Source organism: Notolabrus celidotus, chromosome 10 (assembly GCF_009762535.1).
Source record: "Notolabrus celidotus isolate fNotCel1 chromosome 10, fNotCel1.pri, whole genome shotgun sequence".
Classification (NCBI taxonomy): domain Eukaryota; kingdom Metazoa; phylum Chordata; class Actinopteri; order Labriformes; family Labridae; genus Notolabrus; species Notolabrus celidotus.
In genome coordinates, this window is record NC_048281.1 from 16,743,649 (window position 1) to 16,751,605 (window position 7,957).

The 7,957-nt window shown below is 36.7% G+C and overlaps 1 long non-coding RNA gene across 1 annotated transcript; it reads left to right on the forward strand.

The window, feature by feature from the left end:
- The first annotated feature begins 832 nt into the window (after window positions 1-832).
- LOC117819991 lies at window positions 833-1,364 on the forward strand. The gene is made up of 2 exons (XR_004632667.1): window positions 833-955; window positions 1,168-1,364. It is a non-coding gene; the product is annotated as an uncharacterized LOC117819991 (long non-coding RNA).
- The last annotated feature ends 6,593 nt before the right edge of the window (window positions 1,365-7,957 follow it).

Here is a 7,957-nt window from a genome sequence, read left to right on the forward strand (position 1 = left end):
ATAGCATTGTGTGGCGAGGAGGACAATTCATATGGAAATTTATTTAAAAAATACTCACCCTGGCGAAAACCTAATGACAATCGCTGTTGAGCACCTTGATACCCAGGTCGTGGACCAAACCCCTCAAAAAAATTGTGAGCCTCGAGGCTTTCGAATGCCTTCATTTGCTCAGTGGTGTAAAATGAAGTCTGGAGGACGAGGTAGTTAGTGATGTCAATGGCAGACACATTCAGAAATAAGCTCTGGTCAGTTAAAAAATCGTAAGTCCTCATGTGAGGAGGATCTCTTTCGACATAATCCAGAATTGTTTTCGGTATCTTTGTGTTATTACGGTGTCTAGAGCAGCACCGTACGGGCTTTCCTCAGTTGCATCCATTCTGAAATTTCCTGACCCCCGTTTGAATTCCACACATCACTGGCATCACGTGATTGCAAACAACCAGCAGCAGCTTTAGCTTTGTAGTGGACCTAGTATAAGTCCGGCTAATGTAGTGTAAGTGCTGTTACTTTAATTTGTTCCATATTTGTAAAGTTCTAAATAATTTCATGTTTTGAATAAATATATATAAATAAATAGATAAATTTTAATATTAGAAGAGTTAGAAGGTTAAAATGCAAAAAACAATTACGTTTATTGGTGGAACTAAAGTTCCAGGTTTTTGGTTCCGCTATGACAGAGTTTAGAGACGGACTGCACATGAAGAGCCTAAGGAAACTGCAAAAGACACTCTAAAGACTCAAGAACCTTTTCTCGCGACAAGCGGCCAACACGGTATTTTATTTTAGTTATGATTTATAATGATTTATAATGTACCATGTGGTAATTATTTGTACTCTGCTCGTACTGATTGCAGTTCTCATGGCGTCTTGGTGCTCCACAAGACCGCTCCAGAATGAAACGCTGTTTTAAAGAACTTACCTGTGTATGTGTTGTGGTGACGAGAGCTACACGTAGGTAAGCTGGCTTGGCATCAGCTCCTTGGTACTTGAGCCATTTGTGGAAACAGGTTTGGAGTCAAACACATTCTTTTACAATCAGAATTAGCTAGCTAGATTAATAGTGTCACTCTCGTACTGGTGCTTGGGCTAAAACAGCAGGCAGGGGGATTAGAAGGGACAACTGAGGTGTTGTACTTTGGATTTGATGGATTTTTTTTCTTTAGTCAGGGTCCAATCAGAACTAAACCACCTTGGAAATCTTTGAGGCTTGATGGAGCAAATTAATGGAAACAAAAGGACAATTCTTCTAAAATTGGTATCTCTGTTCTACATAAGTGGAAAAAATAGTGCTGTGTCATGCAAATTTCAGTTCTTTTTGTCCTGAGACATATTTATTTAAACCTCAGATAAAATAGTGCACATTACAAGAATTTGTGTGCCTACTTTTCCTTCAAGCTGCCTTTGAATTGGATAATGAAAGCTGTTTTTTTTAGGGGGGGGGGGGGGGGGGTCTTTCTGTCACAGTACGGTTTGGTTTGCAATCTGATTACATCAAGTCAGTTTGCTTATCCTTGATTTTACCATGTAACAAAGGTTTGGTGTACATGTCAGCACTGCTGAACTGTTTAAGTCTATTATTAGTCTCACAGTATTTTCCATTATTCATGTCCATTTACATCTCTAACACACCAAACAATAAGACTCAGATATTCTGCTGCTGTTGTAGGGAAACAGAGAGTGAAATGTGCAGTGAAGTGAAACATGAAAGGCCAGATTCACAATCTGACACTGTCATTCATTTGGCAAATATAAAAACCCATGTGTCACTAACTTCGAGTGTTTCACCAAAAACTATAAAAACACAAATACATTAAAATGACAGAAGGACAACTGACCACCATCAATCTATAGTGTTTGCATTTTTAGATTTAAAGAATATAAAATTACATAAAAAGCAAAGATAACAGGATGAATGTATTATCCTTGTAAGGGAAAACATTCAAAATAAGATACTGTTTAAATTTCCAATCGTCCCTCACTGTCCCCTCTCCCCCTCTATCATCGCCCAGAGGCTTTCTCTTCCCTCAGATAGAGGCCAGCATGAGATACAGCTCGTCCTTCAACTCAGAGATTTACAGCACAGCTCCAACACACTTATTCAATTCATCAACAAGCCACAATGCATACACATTCAAGCACTGATCCGGTAGACAGCAAACAGCATTGCATGCTACCAAAAAATACGAAGGTTTTTTTGGACAATCTAATACACAAAGCCGGTTTTGAAAGCATGCTATTTGTTTACTTAGAGCTTCCTTTCATGCTGAGGTTGAATGGAGGCTAACGTCAATCAAAGCTCCAGACCTTACTTGTGTACTGCTAACTCCCCGTCTTTGCCCCTTATTATAACACAAGTTAATTGAATCTCAGTCCAGAACTGCCTTCCAGATGATTCTGTGTGTATAAAGGTACAAAAGTGATGGAGCAGGTGCAGCAATATTTGCACTTAGTGTATTTCCACTGAATATCAGTTTGCTCTGGTCAGACATTTAAGAGAATATTTCGAGCTTTGTAAACCCCCTTTCATTTAGCGCCGGGCCGTATTCCTATCTTCCTGTTTTCAAAAGATTCCTCTTTGACCCACATATAGCAACAACAGAGAAAGACTTCAGACTGAGCTCCAGCACACCGTTTTCTGCGGTTGCTAAAGATACACCAAGAAATGGGATATGGACAAAATGGCCCTGACCTCAGACATGACTGCACACTAAAAGGAGAGGAATGCATCTTTGTCCATAACAGACTGTTGAACACAGGGATCACAACATATTTATGTGTAATGGTTTGCAGAGGTGGTCAACTCACATGGTGGTGGAGTAATTGCTGTCGTATTTCTTCAACGCCTGAAACATGGCAATAAGAATTTACTAGCTATAGACCGTGTGTACATGTTTTCATGTTCCTCTGTGTAAAAGATAGGGGCAGTTTGTTTACGGTAGTCAAAGCATCATAGGCACATGGGTCTGCACATACAACACAGAACCCAGTCGCTTTGACTGTTTGCCTGAGAGGAAATAGGATCGCAGACCTTTTGTTCAAAATTTTAATGTTGCTCTGTGACTTGAATAAAACTGTGGGGCAAGTGTTTGGTGACACTCAAGCAACATCAACTTGTGATTATATGTCAGTGTTGACATTTACAGCTTCTTACACGGCCCAAGTGACAACATGAAAAAAAACTAAAAATATTTAATAAACAATGAATGAACTAGAACAAAAACCTGCAACTTTTAGTGCAAGATTATCAAAATGTTAGAGCATGTGATGATACTACCTTGGCAGCTGTGCAAACTACATTTAAGAAGAAAAATGGCAAATTTTACTCATTTTGACAAAAATAATGTTATGCACAGCTTGTGCTAACCTTTGAAGCAGTAAGATGTGAGTTTTTGCCATGTCCCACTGAATTTGTTTGCTTGACCAAAGTCAGCTGAGATGGGAAGTACCACTTATACTTTTGTTCTGTAACACCCAAGCGGCAACCTCTGGTCTCAGACTATGAAGCCCATGTGGAAGTGCTAAAAACTGCAATTCACAGAGAATCCGCTTGAGGCTGGCTGCAGAAACACCGGAAACCACATAGATACCAATTCAAAAAAGGCGATCTTTGCAGCATTAATAAACATGTTTACAGCCTGGTTCAAAAAACGGCTTGGCTCTACATGGCTAATCTCTCTATCTGCACACAATGTATGGGGGATGAATTTTTTGGATTATATATATATATATTAATATATTAAGATTATGAGTTTTTGCCCAAATAAGGACATGACTGACGGAGTTTGAGCCCTCTAGCCAACAGTTATGTGTTCCCGTCCAGGAGTCAAACTCCGCCTCTTATGTCACACTCTGCCTGGTGACATCACGGATACTACGTCCATACAGTCTATGGTAACACCCAGTGGCTGATTAGCTTAGCTTAGAATTTTCACACTGTGCCAAAATTAGTAAAGAGTGATAAAACCAATGCACCGCTGTTTTTGTATCGCAAAACATTTAAGCTAACAAAAATGTAAGCTAACTAGTGAGCTTATTCTATTTGATACATTAACTGCTTTTCTGAATGTATCCAATCCAATCCATTTTATTTATATAGCACATTTTAAAAACAACAAGGTTACCAAAGTGCTGCACAACAAATACCAACAGTAGAAATAAATAATAGTAAAATTTAAAATACAGTACATTAAAAGGACAAACAGAGACCAACATAAACTCTCATGCTGTATTAAAAGCCAAGGAGTAAAAATGAGTTTTAAGACTTGATTTAAAAGTATCCAGGGTGTAGCACCGAAAGTGCTGTCTTGTAAGTGAATCAACCTTATTAACAATTGCGCAACTTGTTCTCAGTTCATTACTGCTGCTATGAAAATATTGGGAGAACAACTTTTTTTAAAGAATCTCACACTGGCTAAAAAAACGTGGATTGTATTTTAAACAACTGCCGCTATTGAGACTTTTAGCAAATTGTTTGTTTCATAAGAAAGTTCCAACTCTGAAGTGCACTTTTACTGGCCCATGTTGATGGATCAAAAATTGCTATAATAGTGTCCCAGTATATTTTTGTTTATATTGCAATAAACACATCCTGCTGTACAGCGCTAATCTAATACTACAGAAGTACTATAGCAATTGTATGGCTGAAGTGGTGTTATATTTTAGTTCAAGTGTGTACCATGAATGTAGACTGTCAGACGTACACATTTTGAAATGTGTTATGTCCTTTACTCATTTTTGCATTTTTTTCATAATTTTCAATCTCTTCTGATTTGAGAGTGTGACAAACATAGTTGTTAAAACTTGAGTTTTCCTCTTCATTCTAAGTACTGTGCGTGCACTTCAAAAACAAGTCCTCCTTTTCATGGATTGGAGTGGGATGTCACAGGAAATTGAAATTGCCAAGATTTGACATCATATTTTGTACAAAGCAGGCTGCTCCTCATATCTGTGAAGCAGTACTTGAGATAAGGATAGTGCAATTCCAGCACAATGGGCTGGGGACTATTTTCTCCAAGCAAGAGCCTGAATTTCACACATACAGTGTTGAGCAAAACGTTTCCAAAAGTTAATATTTTGAGCATTGTCAGGATTTGTTGTCCTCAGAGTCTTTAGAGTTATTTAAAATGTAAAAAACTGTGTCATTAGAACAACAGGGAACTAAAGTATGATAGTTTTTACTCTCTGGGATACATTTTAATCAGATATATTATAGAAGTCCAAATCAGACCATTTAGCCTTATGCAGCTGAAATTGCCAAGACCAGCAGTTTCCATTGTTACACACAGGTGAAAATAGTAAATTATTTGCCCTACTGGAAAGCTGTAGTCACAGGTTGCCATCATTAACTTGATCCCTTAGACTGTGATGCTAATCCTTCAGTATTTGAAAAGAAGAAAAGGCTTATATCAACTCCTCAGTGTTGTCCTCTGTTTTGTGCTCTAACTAAATGTGCAAAGGGAGTTACCTACGGCTTACTTTCATTAATACACAGTATCATTTTAAAAGTCATTATGATCATTCTGATGATGATCTATGGGAAAAAATCTTATCTTTGATACATTTTAATCAGACATATCATATTAATTATCATATATCAATAATTAGCAATCATTTTAAAGTCTAACTTGACTGATCTCCAATCCATGGTTTCATGTTTGTATCAACATCACAGAATAATATTACACATCATTACCATATGGCATTTGTGATTACAAACACCTGATTTACATTTCTCATGTGGCTTGCTGTGTCTTGACTCCTGCTATTTTATTCCATAAAGTGCAACACTTTGGTAAACTTTGTTGTTTTTAAACTGTGCTGTATAAATTAAGTGCTTTAGATTTGTTACATGTTTAACCCTCCTGTTGTGTTGCGGGTCAAACTGACCCTTTGTAAAATCTATTTTAGGCAATATATACCTTCCAAACCAGCTAAAAGCAGCATAAAAATATTGGCAGCATGTGACAGAAGAGGTGTCATGTTAATTTATCAACATCACTTCATAAAAAAAAAAAATTCAAAATGTAAAATAAAATATATATTTTTTTATATCATGTAAAACTGCTGTATTTATATTTAGGGCTTTCCAATGTACATTAAAAAAAGTTTTAACTATAATTTGAATGAAAACACCAATGGACTAAATCCTGATTTAAACAGTTAGTAATGGAGTTAAAAATTAGATTGAAGAAAAATATGTTTGGGTATTTTTTGGGTTCTGGTTCTGACACTTTTGGATAATTGAATATGCCCCGGGTCAAATTGACCCAGGAACATTATTGCTGATCCAGAGAAATGAACCTAGCAGGAGGGTTAACATTTTATGATAAATGTGACCATGAAGGCTGTTAGGACTGTTTCGTGTTAAAAAAACAGAACATGCGTCCAAGCCCTGAAAGTATGAGTATTTTTTTCCCTTTCTGACAAAGTAGCACATTCTTATAACCAAGTACTGGCTAGTGATTTGAACACTTTAGAGTCTGACTGTAAACAGTTGAAACTAAACACTGACTGGACCTGTTTTCCTATGATCAGAGACAGTTCTGTCAAAAAACAACAACACGGATTTGATGTGAATTCATCACTGCAAATCAAAGACAGACTGTATTTCTCCTTTGTTCATTTGTTCCCACATTACAAAGTATGTCTATACACCACTCCTGTATAAACACCCTATCAAAAGGCATTATCTACTGAGGTCATATACACTAACTATGCACTCAACACACTAATGTATTTGAATTAAATACCAAATGTCATAGTGTCGAGCACTGAAGCACTAGTGTGTGTTTTTTACTGTCACATGACCAAACTGATGTTGCAAAAGATTTGCCCTGGAATAATATGTCTGCCTGAATGTTTTAATCTTTCATGTTAAAGAAAACAAAGGGTATAAAGATGCAAATCTATTTCCCCAGAGATAATATTTAAAGACTAGTTTTAAATGGCATTTTCATTAACAATAAATAACCCATTAAAACCCTATGACTATTCCACTTATACATTTTAGTTAATGTAAGGCATGTGATTAAAGTATTTTAGCATTGCATTAAAATATTTTCATGAAGATATGTAGCAAATCAAACTAAAACTTACAAAAAATAACAACAAAGGTAAATAAGCGACTTACATAGAGTACCACACAAAGAAAAATCTTCACTAAAATCTCTCATACGTTTCTCATCCAGAACATCCCATGTGCCCCCCTCTTCCCTCTCAGAGTCCCCTGATGTAGAAGAAATGGAAATACATGCAATCAGAATTCAACACATGAGGTCTGTGTGATATAAATTCAGGACCAGAGAGGTGACTGAATAATAACATTAATGAAATTTTTACATTGACTAAAAGTCAGAGTTCCCCTTCATTAATTTTGCACTCACTCTTCATCGCATATTTTCTGGTCCTCAGTCTGTATCTGCAACAAAGCTGTTTCTGACCACATGCCTTATTTTGCAATAAATGACACAACCATAAACTAGCACTGTGAGATAATGTTAACATTGTGTGAATGAATGTGCATCATCAGGTGGATAGTAGATGATAAGTGCAATCAATGCCTTTGAAATAACAATGACACTGCTGCTGAAAACACTGATTAAATTGCCATCGGCTGTGCAGCAAACTGTGGTACTGCTAATCTTTTTAAATCTGAAGGCATTGTATTTCAGTAAAAACACACAGACTTATCCATATCTCCATATCCCTTTTTTCAGATGGATAGATGGAGTAGGATTTTTTTGGGGGGTGCTGTTCAGCTATTGATTAGAGTTCTGGATAAAGATGAACTTGATCTGCCCAGAAGACAATAAGAGAAGGATTAGATTTTCGTCTTTCAAGATCATATTAAAGAAAAAAATGCTACAGTAAGTAAATAATAGGCATGTCCAGTAGCTCTGCAGTATCCCAGCTAGCAGGGAATGTTCCCACTACATTGGCTAACATTCTCTATAAGTTC